Source organism: Equus caballus, chromosome 17, assembly GCF_041296265.1.
Source record: "Equus caballus isolate H_3958 breed thoroughbred chromosome 17, TB-T2T, whole genome shotgun sequence".
Taxonomy (NCBI): Eukaryota; Metazoa; Chordata; class Mammalia; order Perissodactyla; family Equidae; genus Equus; species Equus caballus.
The window spans coordinates 68,610,381-68,628,298 of NC_091700.1; the positions used below are offsets into that span (position 1 = coordinate 68,610,381).

Below are 17,918 nucleotides of genomic sequence, written 5' to 3' on the forward strand. Positions count from 1 at the left end.
AGAATTGTTTTCTAAGATATGATGCTTTGGGTTTCTAGATTTGTCAGTGTTAGCAGTGTAAACCTAAGTCAGTCAGCCTTTTGAGGTCTCTTGTATCCAGTCATTTTTAATCTAACTTTGGTCAAAGACACCTTTGAGAATCTAGAATCTTTCTCCTGATAAATACAGACTGCCACAGTGAGTTTACAAATTCCTTGCTTCTTTTGGAAAATATTTCCTACCTGGCAATTGTGCCTAGTCAAACTAGAGAAATTCTAGTAGTTAGGATCCAAGTGACTCATGGTTTTCTGGTGTTTTATAAACCTTAAGATTTTGAATTATATGGTTTACTACAAACTTAGTACATCACTGCATATATTAAGTACAGCTTTGTAAATGCAGGTTTTTCTCAGCAAGTGTTTTCTGTTCCCAAAGAAGCTGAGCTTCTAATACAGGTGTAGAGTGTCACTAATTCCTATTATGGCTGACTTATATCACCTGCTACAACACACCTATTTGGTATAATTTATAAGTCCTTGGCATTAATAATCTTAGCTTATATTGGTACTCACCTAGAGAGGCTATATTTAAAGGAAACCCTCATGATTAGTTCACTACTTCCTATATATTCAGCTTTCTGTTTAATGAGCCTCTTTTTATTGGAGTATCAGAAAAGTAACTTGGAATGAAAGGGCACATTGATCCCAGATCAGCAGTATCATTTTCGCAAATGACAATCCCGTTTTGTCATTTATAGAGTAATATATAGAGATCACAGTAGCACACAGATAACCTCTAATTTTATTGTCTTAGCTGATGGCATTATCCTTCCCAATACCCCTAGCTGAGTGTAACTATGAGCAGCCACAAAGATACTTTTTCTATAGGTTAATCTCTTTACAGACAAGATTCCTCAGAATACATATAAAATGAATCTATTAGATGTTTAAGTTGGACCAATGCCTCTTTTATGAAGGGCAAAAAAGAAGATACTAAAACCTCTCATTTGATTACTGTTTGGAACAAGGCAGCAGGAATCACACCTCAGTGGGCTCGCTCTTCCCTTATGGACCCGGGACAGACTATTCCTAAGAATCCATAACTCGATTACAAAAGAAAGCGAAAACAATGCTTCCCAACTTACTAAATGTTTCTACTAGCTTAAGAGGCGAATTCCACTGGAGCTATTCCGGTTGGAGCCCTCCTCATTGTTTGATTGCCACTGTAGATTTCATAATAATTTCATCTTCAAAATACATAAGGAAAATGTAATATTAAATAGCTACTGACTGCAGGAAGTAGGGCAAAATAAACTTTCATACAATTATTATGGTTTAAAGATATATATTTTTAATGTTTCCGTTGCAGAGAAAGGAACCTTTTTTCTTTAGCATCAGAACACAAAGAAAGCTCTTAGACAATTGACAGAGGCTACTAAAGTGGGAGCATTAAATACTGAATGCCACCTTCAACCCTCTCTGCAACCACAATTCCATGTTCTTCTCTTCAGTTGAAAAAAAGAAAAGAAAAGATGAATCTAGTTATCATAATTCAAGTTAAAGAATAACAGTTTAAAATAATTAAGAAGATTCTTTAGTAATTTGATAATGTACAATCATATTCTTTTCTCCTAAAAGACTTTTGCCTACAACTGTTATTTATTTCTTGTTAAGGTGAATTATCACTTGTCTTGAAACAGATGTGAAATTATCCTTATTAGGTTCTTTCCTCTGACATTGGTATTTTAACACTGTGATTAAACCAGATGGAAGACAAATTTTTTCTTTAAAAAAAAAAGAAAAGGGAGGAAAATAAAACACACACGCACAACCAGGTACTTTCAGATTCTAGTTGCCATAACAACTTGAATCAGCTTCCATCATTAAATCATCTTTTGATCACGCTGATGGATTTTTTTGTGTAACAAGTAAGGGATTCATTTATTTCACTTAATTATTTTCTATTGAGGAAATTCTTCTTTTGGAAAACAGCTCATTGTCTATTTTATTAAACAAAAGCAGAAGAGTACTACGAACTCCCCCTCAAAACTATAAAGTACAAGAGCTCCCCAAAGAGAGCTTGGAAGTATTATATTGCACTTTCACAGACTTCTAATGATATTTTTAAAGGGTATTTTGTTTCCATGAAAATTAAATTCTTGTGGTAATTTTACAATGTGAGAATTATCCATGTATTTTTCTTTGTTTCAGTAGGCCAATTCAAAAATTGTTTATGATAACACCACCAAAACATATTGCAGTAAAATGCCTTCCTTCTGTTCTCTTTCGTCTATTGTTTAATCTCTGGGTCTGAACACATCTGGAAAGCAGTGAAGTCAGAGGGAAGTGTGAGAAGCTGGTATCGAAGCCAGTTGCTTCCTAGCAACAGCGCTCAGGAAAAATAGCCTCATTTGTCAAGTGGCCCCAAAGCAGGAAATCAGAAGGCCCTGGGGAAGGATGATGACATATACAAGGTGCGAAACGTAAGTTAACATTTACCTTCCCAAAGTGGAATATTGAATGTCCTCTATAAACAGGACACCCAAACTGGAAAGAAGTCGAAAGAGCCACAATGGCTCAGTGTAGAGAACTTCTCACACTTCTGTGACAAGGGAGGGCCAATTTGTGTGTGTGTGTCCAATTCATCACGGATTGTTACTTTTGTAAAATATCTTAAAAACAAAGTATTTAGAAAAGTGAAATTTAAAAAAGACATTACAAAATCCCAAATTAAATTTTAAAGAATAGTCACCCAACATAAAATCTTTCTGATTAACTGCTTAAATGTTTCTAAACACTTACCATCAATTTCTGTCCAGACCTGTTTGTGAGCCGGAAACAGTTCACAGAGGGCACGGGGAAGTACACCACCACAATTGAAATACCTCTGGTTGAGGGCAGAGCTTCTCAGACTTATTGAGCATCAGGATCACCTAGAAATCTTGTTAAATGCAAATCCCTGAGCCCCACCATCAGCGTCAGATGCAGTAACTCTGGGTTAGGGGTGGATAATTAGCATTCCTAACAAGGTGTTGCCCAAGAATGACTAGCAGTGCTAGAGAAGACTTGATGTGCTATATGGCACAATCGTCTTGTGCTCTCACTGTGGACATTCCACCACACTAAAGAATAAAAGTCCTGAGAGCTGAGCGAGGGTCAGATCACCCAGGAGGAGAAACGAGCATCCAAGGCTTTAATTGCTCCAGTGCCTCCTCATTTCAGCACAACAGGCAAATGGCATAACTTAGATCAGAAAGTTCTTCAAGATCTGCCTCATTACCCCAGTTTTGCATTTTTGCCAGTTTTTCCTTATTCTACACTCCTTACCAATATGGAATTTATGCTCCAGCCACGAGGAATTATGGGTAGATGGATTCTGACAGTGCCAGAATTTCCTTTTCATTCCCCCTGCCTGGAAAGGCTTCTCCTTCTCTTCCCTTCACCTCAATTCCTCTTCCCTCCTCTTATTCATTCATTCAACAAATATATTTGAGCTACCTGATAGGGTTGTATATGAGATTTAAATGAGATCATGCATTTAAAAGGCTTAGTAGGGAACGTGGCACATGGCAAGCACTCAATGCTGCTGATGTGGACAATGCTGATGGCCAGGAGAATAAGGTTATATGCTGATTACAGTATCTAACCCTTTGTTTTGGAACTACTGATTTTTAAATCACCTGAGACTGTGAAGCTCCATTGTAGGAATCGCGTTTTTCAGATCAACATTTCCATTTCCTAGTGAGGTCTCTAGACAACAGGAAGGTCTTAACAAATGTTTGCTGACAGATGGTAAAGACCTGAAGGGGTCATGACACACAGCTATATTTAATCTTAATCTTTTACCACTATGCCATTTTGTATCTTTTAAAATCTCCCATTTTCCTTCTTCCCTATCACATTGATTTAAAAAAATAGGAAAACACTCCCTTTCTGTCATTTTAAGCAATCCTTGGGCAAAGTAGTTAATGTCTTTGTTAATTTACTCGGATTATTTCAGGCTTTTCAGAAATAACTAAGCGTTCGTCACTTGTGTAAATAAAGGGGGCTGTGGTGTCTGTGCCGGTGTGTCGTGCAGCTTGCCCCTCAGGAAAGAACTTGTCCTTCAGCTGCCGGTAGTAGAGTTTCAGGCTCTGTCTCAGCTTTCGCCTCAAGGCCAGTGTCCTCTCAGGCAGCTCCTATTCGATGATTAAGTATAACAGGGAACTAGGCTTGGCTACGTCTGCCTAGTTCCAGATTCCTCTAATGAGGAGTCTCTACTCTAGAGCTTCTTTTGAGCTGGCCGGGACTTTCTGATCCGCATCATGGTGATGTGGGCTTGGCAAGCCGAGGAGTCCAAAGAAAGATTTCTTGTCCTCTCAAGGTCTGGTAGTAGTGCTTTTTTATTCAGAGAATAGCACGGGGACACGACCCATGGGCAGTGAAGGGCTGCAATGTGTTGAAGGCTAGGGCTAAATTTATAAGGCATGGGGACGTGACTTATTCTTACTAGACAGAGGAAAGATGAAGTACAAAGTCATTAAAATGGTATCAGTGCAGGTGGGGTCAGGCTATTGTGTGATTGTATAACTTTAGAAATGAATTGGGTAATATAGATCGGCATGTAGGCCAGGACGCTTTGGGCTTCACTCCCTGGGACAGTTGATCCACATCAAGGGTATGAGGCTCTTCCCCCCAAGCCTGCTTCCTTCCCGCTTTCCTTTCACAGGTGACTGATCAGCACTGCTCTCCATCAGAAGTCAGAAGGCTTTCCCTGCCCAATCCCGCATCCTTGGTTTCTCATCTTTTATAAGTGCTACTTACTCCCTGTGTGCTTCCAACATCATCTCAGTGTTTCCTTCCTAAGGGCATGGGAGCAGGAAAATGCCAAGTTATGCTTTTGGCTTTCTCACTGGCATATTAAGCATTAAATCAAATGGGGATCAAGCTAGGAAAAAACTTGAACAAGATATAAGCAAGACCTGTGGAGCACTTCCTCCATTTATCTGAGATTAGGCACAGAGACAGGTAATTGTGTCTCCCACCTGCTGATGCACTCCATTCTTTACCTTTCCGTATGTTTCTCTCACTACTGCCGTTTGCACTTCACTGTTTCTATCTTCATTTTTCCCCATTGTGTATATTGCTGATGCTTTCAGACTCCAGGACTGATATTCTCAAGTCACTCTCCATCTTGTTTGTTCTCAGAGAGGCATCATGGCCTTTGTGGGTGAGTGAAGGCAATTTTAGGTTCCTTCTCAACTATTTAACAACTGAGAGCAAGAAGATATAGTGGAATTTTCTTTTTTTCACACAGACCAAAGCTGTAGTTATGTCAACATAGGAAAAGTTAAGTTGATTCAAAGATCTAGTAAGAAACTGTGACGAACGTTTGTAAATCAGTGGTTCTTAATATCTTCTGGAGCCTCAAATACCTTTGAATATGACACAAAAGCTATAGACTCCATCCCTAGATTTCAAAAAGCAGTACTAATACTAGAATGAAGAGCTTAAGGTATTTCTTCTATCATGGCTTCATTTTAATCAATGTTCTACTAATAATCATGAGTACATACTAGGATAATATTTTGCTGTACGATGAATGTTTTTCACTCACAGTCATTAGTTTTACTTAATTGCTGTTCTACAAATAAAAGGACTTTAAAATTCTGCCTCAGGGAGGGGAAGCTTCAGCAAAATAAATTAATAAACACACATACATAAAATATGTATTTTTTTAGTGTTTGGGTTTTCAAAGCTGGCTTATTGGCTTGAGCAATACGGTTGGAAGAATACCGGCCTATCCAAATTTTTTTCATCCTAAAGCAGATACAAATTCCTAGTGCAGAGAGAGCGAAAGCAAAATTGTAAAGGTTGGTGTATGCTGCTAACAGTGACGCTTGTCATTCAAAGATAAGGGGAGAACAGCAATAACAAAAAGATAACTTGTGCACTTGAATACAAGGTATAGAAACAGAGAGAACTTTGTGTGAAATATCAGAATATAAATATAAGCATATAATTTTATTTTGAAGAGAAATGATTCCTAATGTATGACTTAGCTATTGCTGATAACAAACAAGCATCCCTCCCCCCCTCAACGAAGTAGCTTAAAACAATAACCATTTATGTAGCTCATGATTCCGTGAGTCATAAATTTAGACTGGCATCCACTGGATGGTTCTGCATGTTTCAGCTCAGCTCTCTTGAGCATCTTCAGCTGTGATGGGGAAAGCCAGGGTAAGAGGCTTTGCTGACATTGTCTGGGCTACTTAACATATGTGGGAACGCCCGCTAGGACAACAGGGTTGACACAGCTCTGAAGCACGTAGTCAACCACCTTCCAGCACGCTAGCACTGGGAACGAATGGAGGCACGGGTCCCGAGAGAGGACAAAAGTGTGGTATGCAAGGCCTTGTGGGGACTCAAACTGGAACTGAAAACCTGTTATTCTCACTGATTTATTAGGCAAAGAAAGACACAAAGCCAGTGCAGATTCAAGAAGACGGTAAAAAGATTCCACCTTTGGATGGGAGAGGCTGCAAAGTCATATTAAAGGTTATGGACCAAAAAACAGTGAAAGATTCTTGCCATTTTTACAATCTACACCATGTAATATGATATTTGGATTAAAATCATCTTGAGTATCTCTGAATAAAAACTCAACACTATCTGATTTTTACAGTGTCTCATATCACCATATCTTCCTCTTCAGATAAATAAAAAACTTTGCCTTTTGGGGCCCAGTGAGCACTATGGTCCTCGGAAGCATAAACTGGTTCACCATGGCATTCAAGTGCCCTATCAAAGTCTCTGTCCTATGAGGTTGAATGTCAACTTGGCAGTTTCTGTAAGTGTTCCTCAAGTGCTAGCTGCAGTGCCTTCCCTCCCTGATATCTACAAAGCATCTTCTAGGCGGAAAACAGAATTCTATCCCTTTTCTCACATTTGCAGGACTTTGGCTTCGTGCTCCTCATCTTGGATCATACCTACATTTATTGACCCATTCACTGTGATCCACCACAATCATGGATGTGCTTCTCTGTGCACAGGTTCAAAGACTAGTGCCACAATTTTAATATTTTGTGGGATTCACAGACACCTTTGAGAAGCTAATGAAAGCTACAGACCCTTAAAAATGTATACCACACATTCACACAAAATTTTGTACTTAGTATTAGGAAATCCACAGAGCTCTTGAAATTGCTCCAGGGACTTTCTAAGAGTCTATGGACCCCATGTAGAGAATCCTGTTCTAGATTATGCAAATAATTGCTCTTAAACTATGACATTCAACTAGTATAATCAGAGGCAGCAGGAGAGTATATAGGAGCAGTCAACAGTACCCTGAAGGCGCGGTCACTGAGTTCTGACGTCCTGAATGATGAGCATTCAGACATTATTTATTCTTTGAGAGAACAAGTCTCTGGTTTCTCTTCTCAAATGTGAAAGAACAGAAGAAAACTCACTAAGCGTGGATCTCGAGATGAGTTAGTTACAGAAACACCGCTTGTGATCCTGGCAGCAAAACAGCCCCTTGGCCATACTCTTCTCTCAACTGAGAAGGTAGAACTTGAAGCACTTTGAGCAATGAGCATTTTAAGTGTAACACTGCTTCTATTAAGAGGCTTCCCTGTTAGATTTACAGATGAAATACAATGATGGCAGAGATTTGCTTCAAAATAATTCAGGGTGGAGGTGCGTATAGATGATACAAAATTGGTCATAAGGGTATAATTACTGAAATTGGGTGATGAGTACATGAGGGTTTTTACATTATTCTCTCTCTTTTTGTATATGTTTGAATTTTTTGTAACAGAAAATTACAAAGAGCAAGCAAGGGACTTCAATGTTTATTTTAAAGAGAAAGGCAATCTAGGGGAAATAGAGAACCAGCAGAAATAGATAACCTTCTTTCGAACCATCTGGAATGAAGGGATTCTCTATGTCCTACTTTTTTTCACACGACCACAATATCTCTTTAGTTCCCTTATCTCATTTTAAAAGACTCTCTACCTGATTTCTTATTCATTCAAGGATGTTATGAAAAATGATTTCAGAATGGTGAAACAAATGTTAACTCTTGGTTAAACCAAAGCATATGTCACCATCAGTCCATGGGCGCTCCCACCCTCTGCTTTGGGGCTACTTGACTAGCGAGACAGGACTCCCAAGATATGTTGCTAGGGAGCAACTTGTTCTTTGCTCTCAGCTTCTCACACTGCCCACTGTCTTCCTCATCTTTTAGACCCAGTCAATCCAGGCAATAAACGCAAACACCAGGTGATTAACGGTGATCACACGGCTTTAACTTGGAGCCTCAGTTTCTTCGCCTTTAAAATAAGGGAACTTCCAGAACAACCTACCCAACAGGATTTTTTTAAATCATGAATTAAACAAACGAGACAGTGAATATGGCAGCTGTGTGTAAATTCTAAATACATTTGTCTCAAATCGTGTTTGATGGAGTTTCTCTCCTCCCACCCAAGGGAGGTCTCTGGGAGCACTGTGCTCTCTCTGTCCCATCCAGGCCTCTTCCAGAGCAGCTCCACCTCAATCTGTTCTTCTGCATAGGGTTCTGTGGATAGGATTTCCATGGAAAAGAGCATGCTGTTGCTAATGAAAATGTTGAAAAGTACTGCTTTCAGTTTGTGTGTTAAAGATAATTTTAAAAGTTGGGAGCTACTGCCAAATGAATATCAGTTATGAGATAAAACATCCCTTGAATCACAAATCTTGTCAAAGAAAATTATCATTTGATTTTCAATCTATATATATGTATATATGTACATTTATGTGTGTATACATGTATACATATATGTGTGATATATATACATTTTTATGTGAGAGAGATATATATATCCCCCTATATATGTACACATATATTTTTGCTAGATTGATTGATTTCACAAAGAATTTTCAGGAATTCATCTACCACAAAGAGCATGGTGGGCTAGGGTTTCTCAGGAGAGGGCAAGCTATGAAAACAGCAGTGACATTCTGCAACCAGAATAAGAATCCGATGACCTGAGTCTGAATCCTGACCCCAACATTTAGCACCAGTATGACTTCAAACAAACTATTTTATGTGTTTGTGCCCTGTTTCCTCAACTGTGAGCTATTTAAATAATACTTGCCTTGTTGTGAGGATTAAATGAAATTTTAAATGCTCGGTATTCTCATAAGAGACTTAAAAAAATTCCCTGCTAGGATAACTTTGCTTCCTCTGAGAAACTGCTCTGCTTCCTTTTTTCGATAACAGGAATTATGTAGCCATTCACGTCGTCACTTTGCTTCACCTTCCAGAAAATTCAGAGCCCATTTTGAAGTTCACTTGTAACAACTAGGCTGACTCTTAGAGTCTGTAAATTTATATTTTTTCCTTTCCCTGATATTGGATTTTTACTTTTATTTAAATTTTCCCTGATCTCAATTTTCAATTTCATTACCTTTTTAACATGTGTGCTTTCATGTAAGCTGTTCCCAATATTTTTTGGAGCAAAGTAGTGGAGGTGGAGAGGAGGAAGCAGGGGAGGGGGGAAGCTCAATAAGCATTTCTAAGAAGAAAAGTATAATATGATTAATCTAGTTGTCCATAGCTTCCAGGAACTGCTGCATTGAGGTGTTTAATTAATGACACTTCCTATCTGTGGAGCACCTGTACTTTCCCAAGATGCTCTGCCCATGATGTGAGAGTGTCACAGGTAACACAGTCTCATTATGGAGAGTCTTTTCTGGCATTTTCTGGAAGGTACCAGTGAGGACTGGGAAGGGCACAGTCTTTCTTCTTCCTCTCTCTTTCTCTCTCATTTTTTTTTTTTTAATCACAGTTTGGGTTATTAAATATAAAACACTGGAGCCTTGATATAACAACCAATCTTTGCCACCAGCCACATAATTTATTTATGTACCTAGAAACGTTCCTGTAAAACATCTATATACTATAGATGGATAGATAAATGGTAAGTGATAGCTGAAAGAAAAATAGTCTAGACCTCAGAGGAATCTAATAATTCAAACTTACTACAGACAGCCTGAAGATAGTTAACATATATAGTATTGATTATATCAAGATTTAGTACTCTGGAAAAAACCTCATAAAAAACATTTTGCTATCACAGGCGCTTGAGAGAGAGGCAATTAAAATGCAAGAAACACCAGTCTTGTTCATATGAAATTTTACAAATATTTCTAGGAACAAGACCATTGTCTCCTAAGAATAGAGGCTTGGTCACAAACCTAGCTTCTGAAAAACCAGAGAACGCTTTTTCTTCATTTAAAAGAAAAAAATAAAGCAATACGATCCAGGCTTATTCCCTTTGTTTTTACGTTACAGTCCCGGATGTGTTCCCATTGACGAAGGAGTCAGCTATCATGCCTTGTGACGACTGTCACCAAAAGGGGGTTTTGGCATTTCTGTAGACAAACTCTTCTTACAAAGAAAGACTGGATACTACTTTGGGACCATAGCAATTATAAATAGACATCACAAATAGTCTAGTTTTTATTTGTTACCATACTAGTGACGGATAAAAACTAGACTATTGGTGGTGAGCATGATGCTGTCTACACAGAAACTGAAATATAATAATGTACACCTGAAATTTACACAATGTTATGAGCCAATATGATCTCAATAAAATAATTAAAAGTAAATAAATAAATAGACATCACACATTTCTGTCTGCTCCCCTCTGCTTATTTCTCTTCATACTCTATTTTTTACATAGGTGATCTCTCTTTTTCCCAAAGTTTCAAATACTCATTTTATGCTATGGCTTCCAAATTTACAGCTTCATCCCTGATTGTTTTTCTCTTGAACCCCAAACCTGGGATTCCAAACTATCCAGAGAATACTCCACTTGGGTTTCCTGACAGCACGCCAAATTTAATTTGTTAGAAAATAGACTCCCCCTCCTCTCTGCCCCCTTTCCCCAACTGCTTCATTAGGTAATTCTTCTTCACAAATGACCTTCCATCCCCTGCCTGTTGGCTATCAGAGAATCAGCATGGCTGTCCCACAGACTGGAATGCAGCGGAAAAGTTGATGGGACATGTAGGGTAGACTCAAGCTATAGGTCCCCACCCTACATCTCCCAGAAGCTTGTTCTTCCTGCCTCCTCTGTGCTCGGAGACTTCTGCCCATGCCTCTATCACAGAACTTTGCTCACTGCTGTGTGACTGTTTCTGTCTTTCCCTTTTTGGAATTTGAGGTCCAAGGGTAGAGAAAATATCCTACTGTTTTAATGTAACCAGTCCCTTAGAGTATATTTCTGAATGAACTTTTCTTAATCCGTTTGGAAAATATTTATTAAGCACCTGCTACGTGCTGGGCATATGATTTTGAAGATGACAGACTTTGTTCTCACCCTCAAGCAGCTAGGGAACCTAGACCAGAAGGGAAAAAATGCTGTTAAAGTAGAAGTTCAGATGCTCTAAAAGCACATGAAGGTGGGGGAAATAGGGAGAGGTTGGTAAAAAGGGACAAACTTTCAGCTATAAGATGAATAAGGTCTGAGGATCTAATGTATAACATGGTGACTAGAGTTGATAACCTGTATTGTATGATTGAAAACATACCCACCAAGAAAAACATTCCCACCAAAAAACAAAAAGTAAACATGGGTGATGAATGTGTTAATTAACTCAATGGAGGGAATTCTTTCATAATGTATATACATATATCAAATCATCACGTTGTATGCTTCAAATATCTTACAATTTTATTTGTCAATTTTTCCTCAATAAAGCTAGGGTGTGGGGAAGCACATGAGAAGGTGGTTAATCTTCAGGAAGAAAGGATAGAAAACACAGCACGGACTAAGGTGAGGCAAGCTAGGTGCTTAGAGCACAAAATTTAAGGAGGCGCTCGCTGTCCAAGTCCTGCAAGTGTAGGGGCAGGTCCTGAGCATGACTGCCTCCTTAAATTTTGTTTCCTGGGTGCCTCACCCTAGTCCTGGCCCTGATGGGAAACTTATGACCTGCCTATGTATGTTAAGAGTCATTTGCAAAAGTATCCCCAGGCAGGTTGGTAGAGCCTTAGAGAGCAGGATCCCCTCCAACAGGAAATTAAGTATTTTATAGGACCTGAGAAGTCTCCCTCCTATTAAAGGGGGTCCTTGAGAGATTAAGCACAATCCCTTTAGATAAGTTGACGAGTACAACCACCACAAATACAGGAATAATAGAAACGAGAGTAAAAGAATGTGCTTATACAGTACTAGTAATGGCACGTGTTAAGTACAAACAGCATAGTTTCTTTTCTACTTTCAATTTCCTCATCTGGAAAATGAAGTAATAATAACACTCTATCTCAAAGGGTTGTTGTGAACATTAAATGTTACTAAATGCTAAGAGCTTAGAACAGTGCCAGACACACTGTTCACACTGTGAATGTTCAGTGAATGCTAGTTAATATTATTCTGTATTCCTCTAACTCCTCTTAGCAGATACACCTGCAGTGTGTACTCCTCTAGAGGGTGATAGCTTGAATACCACAGACTCTTGATTTGAGACCAGAGAGGATCTTAAGAATTAGCTGAGATATTTATACAATACTTTCAGGACATACTGCACACGACACTTAAAACTAGCATGTCGCTAAACAAAACATTCCCCCTTCTCCTTCATCCTCATCTTCTACTCTGGAGTTTCCTATCACAATTAATGGCAATGATATCTACTTATTCTTGATCACCTCACCCGGTTTTAATCCTCTGCTTTGCAACAGGTATCATTATGTGTGTGTGTGTGTGTGTGTGTGTGTGTTTAACAATTTGCTCCCCCAACTAAAATGTAAATTCCCATGAAGGCACAGGCCGTTCTCTTGTGTTAATGGCTATATTTCCAGCACCTGGTACAGTGCCTGACACAGCAGGCACTCAAACATTTTTGAATAAATGGATGAATTCTCATCTCTTCTCTTGTCTTTCCTCTTACTCTCCATCAGTTGAAACAAATTCTGTGAATACAATCTCCTGAATATCTTTCACATAGTGTGTTCCATCCCCACTGCCACTGCACTATCTCAAGCCATCGCCTTTTCCATTTGGATTCCTGAAATGGTATCTTACCTGCTCCTCTCCCTCAAGTCTCCCATTTGCCCCCAAAACAGTCTTGTTAGTGGAGTCAGAGCCCTCTTACTAAATCAACCATTTTGCTCCACTGCTTAAAGTATTTCAAAGAAATCCCTAAGGTTACATGCTATGTGATTCCATTCCTATACCATTCTTATAATTGTAAAGCTGAAGAGAATAGGAACAGATTAGTGGTCACCTGAGGACAGAGATGAAGGTGGTATGGGGGGGCGTAACTATAAAGGGGTAACAGGAGAGATTTTCTTCACGGTGATGGAACTGTTCTACATCTTGATTGTGGTAGTGGTTACATGAATCTACACATGGGATAAAACTGCATAGAATTACACACACACACACTCACATACCATGAGTGCATGTAAAAACTGGTGAAAATTTAATAAGGCCTGTATTTAACATCATTGTATCGATATCGGTTTCCTGGTTTTGATATTGTGCTACAGTTATATGAGATGCCACCAATGGAGGAAGCTGGGTGAAGGGTTCAGAGGTCTCTGTACTATTTTTGCAATTATGTGATTATTTCAAGATAAAAAGTACTTTTAAAAAAATTTTAAAGATCACAATTACCCTCAAGAAAAAAATGCATCCTGTGGCATCATCACAATTCACAAGACTTTGAAGCCTCTGGCCTCAGATTGCATCTCCAGCTTCATCTCTTGCCATTCAGATGATTTGGTTGTAAACGGAGCAATGAACCCTAATTCATTTTATCCTGTTGTTTCATTAGTCCAAACTTCTACAAATATTGTCTTTTTAATGAGTATATAGAAACAAAAATAAATAATGTGACATACATTGGTTTCTGTATCAGTTAGCTGTTGCCATATAACAAACCACCCAAATTTAAAATCTTAAAACAATAAACATTTAATATTGCACATAAGTGAATGTGTCAACGGGGCTCACTTACACATCTGTGTCAGCTGTGGCTCAGTTTTTGATGTTCAGGTGGCTACAGGCTTGCTTAGAATGATCTTGGCTGAAATAACTAAGCTCTTCCACGTGGTATCTCGGCCTTCAGCAGACTATTCTCACAGCTGTGGCAGGGTTCCAAGAGAAGGAAGAAGTGCTCAAGGCTTTGACTTGGACTTGTACGTAGTTACTTTCACCAAATTCTATTGGCCAAAGCATGTCACAAGGCCAATCCACATTCAAGAGGTGGAAAAATTGATGCCATTTCTTCATGGGGGACCTGCAAAATCACATTGCAAAAGGTATGGGCATAGTGTGAAAAATTGGGGCAACAAATTAACCTACCAAAATCTCCAAATATAAACCATCAAAACCTGAATAATGCATTTTCCATTATAATATAAAATGCTAAGGTTCTGGGTGGGATGGCAAACATATTTCCAACCTAAATTCATTATTTTAAAAGACTTCTTTCTATGGAGCAATGGAAAAATCATGATCTTTTTAAAGACAAATAATTTTTATTCTTAATTCCTCTAAGGTTATGCATTTGACAAGACTTTAAAAATCTGCTTCTCTCTTCTTTCAGCCCCTTTTTCTAGGCTTAATTTCCTTTTTGTTTTTTCTTCAATTTCAGTCTTAATAAAGTAGCTTAGCATTCAAGCAGCAGCAGCCCCCTCCCAGGGAGATCTACTGTTTCATATTAATGTTCACCTAAAACGAAGCAATGCCCTGCTGCCTTCACATTCATTCAATGAGAGATGCTAATCTGTAGAGAAAGGCAGGTAAGGGTGATGCTGCTGGCCTCATTTTGTCCTTAGGATGCAGGAGACAGAAGCGGGGAGCTGCCAGATGGAAGTGGGAAATTTGATCCTGCTGCCCAAGTCAGTGTCAGCTGTAAAACTCTAATCATCCAAGAGGGCAGGAAGTCACCTAGGCTATTCAGCTGGTGGGCACCCATGTGAAAGGGAGAGATAATCATTAATGTCACTCCCAAGATAGGAACTTCTTTACAGACAGAAATAGATTCCACCAGCACGTTGCATGGAGCCTATTGAAGTGCAGACAGTGATTTGTAAAATATTACCAGAGCGGTAGAGCAGGCTTAAATCAAATTCAGCAGCATGTGATTAGTTGATAAAATAACTATTTTGTTGTGCTTTGGACTTTATGAAGTCATGTGACTTTAAATTCTGGATGACAAGCCATTTCTGTATATTGGAATGAAAAGCTTTTCCCAAGTAGCATTTACTCTGTAAAATTCTTTATATAAATGTTACTGGTAAAGAAAGAATAAAGTCTTCCTACCAGCTTACCCACCTGACACAATAAAACAATGCTCTTTCTCTAAAAAGCCTTCCAAGAATCAACTTCAGCTTCAAAGAAAGTAAAAAATTTGTGGATCACATGAAATAAAGTGCACTAAGACTAAAGTTTCTCTTGGTGCCCATCCATATTCTTCAATAGCATCCTCGTCTTTTTTTCACTGACTGAAGATAGAACTGTGGCTAACTAGGGCAGTTTTCATTATCTAAAAAATCCTCAAAGCTCTAACTATTGCTATATTTATGCATATGGAAAATTTACATGCATGAAAAACAGAAGCCCTATTTTACCTCGTACCCAGATCTATTGAGGTGAAGGAATGAGGTAGTTTTCATATCTTAGTAAGACTTCAATACTCAAATCTTAATAAAAGTTCAACTGCTTCTCTTACACTCCCAACTCTTGGTACAAATGTATAATACAAAATGCCAAGAACTCAGTAAATGGAGATGTACAAATAAACGCATGAAGGATTATGAGCTTCTTCTCAGTATTTGTTAGGCTAAACACATGACAGACATACCGGATTTTTCAGAGAGCAGTGTCATTTATAGGTCAGCCTATGCACTGGCTTATGGACTACTTGTTCCTGTTAAATGAGTCAGATGAGAAGATGAGATGACAAAAATATCTTGTAAATATGGACGGGTGGTACCAGCTTGTAATCACACAAAAATGGCTGTACGTATTGTACCAAATACATAGATACTTTATCATTTACAACAACTTTTGTCTTTATTTAAACATCAAATCCTTGCAGCAGCCCTGTGAGGTAGATGATGAGTAAACTGCAGATACTTGAGGTTCAAAAGATTAGAGGCTCTCTCCAGACCCCTCAGTTAGTAAATGGCCAAGCCAAAATCCCAAACTTGAGTGTTTTAACTCAAAATTTAGTTTTCTTTCTGTTATCATCATCTTGGTAAAAAGAAAAAAAATCCAGCCCCTCCCTTCCTTTCCCCAACCTTCTGAAAAACGATGGTTTTAAAATTAAATGGAATATCCTAAATAGAACTGACTAGGATAAAAGGCACAGCTTCACTGTCACAGAAATGGTTGTCTAATTAATTTTGTCACTAACATCCTTTGAAGTAGGTGGGGTGAGTAGTGTCTCCCGCATGACAGGTGAGGAAACAGCCCTTTCATGAAGCATGATGGCAGTTTGCTGACCCTGACGCCACTCTGCTCTTCTCCTTGCCAATTCGGGACCAGGATGTCGTCCTCCATTGCCTTTTATCAGAGAGCAAACCCCAGAGAATGCTAGGGCGAACTGCTATGGAAATTTGATAGCAGGACTGTGTTGTGTAGGTTGTAACTCTGAAAGTGATAAGTACTGCACACTAAAGCCTACTTTCAACTTTCCCCTCCTAAAAATACTCCTCTGAAGGCAGAAATTGCTTTAACTTCAGCCCAAGCCTTTCATTCCATGATTAGACATGAAAATCAACTTCAGCTTCAGAGAAAGTAAAAAGATTGTGGCTCATATGAAATAAAGTTTACTAGCACTAAAGCTTTTACTCTCTGGAGTTAGTTTACCCATTGAGTTCGAGTTCTGACCCTTTCTACAGCCCTTTGGAATTGGCAGGTCTACAATAGTCCACAGATTTGGGTGAAGAGTAAATGAAATAATAAATGAGTACCTGACTTGACAAACTATGATCAGGTGCTTCCTGAGTCTTTACTCCCTTTTCTTTCCATTCCACTCAAATCTCCCTGGCTACTCCTCTCCTGAAAATGCTCTCTAGCATGTGGCCTACTCATCGTTACTTAAACTCTGGGCTAACACGTCTCATGAACTTTTCTCATGCTGGTCCATCCACCTGAAATGTCCTTCTCCCCAGCCCTGGTTGGAAAATCCAAGTCCTACCTCTGAGGATCTCACCGAAGACTTTGCTCAGTTTCTCCCATCACAAGCCCCACTCTCTGGCCCCCAACCTCCCTCCACTGATGACATCATGAGAGCAGCACATTGTGAGACAGTCAGCTGACAACATAGAGTCATCCCTCAGTATCCACAGGGGATTAGTTCCAGAACCCCCCTTGGATACCAAAATCTGCAGGTGCTCAAGTCCCTTATATAAAATGGCCTAGTACTTACACATAACCTATTCACAGCCTCACATGTACTTTAAATCATCTCTAGATTACTTATAATACTTAATACAATGTAAATACTATGTAAATAGTTGTTATACTTTATTGTTTATGAAAAATAAGCAAAAAAAGTCTGTGCATCTTCAGTACAGATGCAACCATTGTAGGCCTTTTGATCCATGGTTGGTTGAATCCATGGCTGCAGAATGCATGGATATGGAGGGTCAAGTATATGTGCCTATAAAGAAATTCTGAGCTCAATAAATATGTGCTGGATTAAATTGAAGGGAACATATCAAGCAGACTGTGTCACCTGGAGAGGAAAAAAAAGGAAATGGTAGAAAAACAGAAAACATATTTGACCTACTTACCCTCTCGCCTAGCCATGTCTAGAGGCATATTTGGACCTATTTTCATAAATTTCTCTAAAATCCTTGTTTTCATAATGGAGTAAAATAGTGGTTGCAGCACAATAGGAACTATGGCCACTAATGAGTATCTGCACATAAGTGGGTTGACTAGGATCCTTTAT

At 38.8% G+C, this 17,918-nt stretch overlaps 1 long non-coding RNA gene across 7 annotated transcripts in view; it reads right to left on the reverse strand.

The window, feature by feature from the left end:
* Window positions 1–17,258, reverse strand: part of LOC106781877 (uncharacterized) — a 179,153-nt gene extending 161,895 nt beyond the window's left edge. For all 7 annotated transcript variants that reach the window (XR_011427828.1, XR_011427829.1, XR_002801050.2 and 4 more), the window contains exons 1-2: window positions 17,160–17,258; window positions 13,968–14,249 (exon numbers count right to left, since the gene is read on the reverse strand). This is a non-coding gene — a long non-coding RNA (uncharacterized lncRNA). The remainder of the gene's footprint in view (window positions 1–13,967; window positions 14,250–17,159) is intronic.
* Window positions 17,259–17,918: the final 660 nt, after the last annotated feature.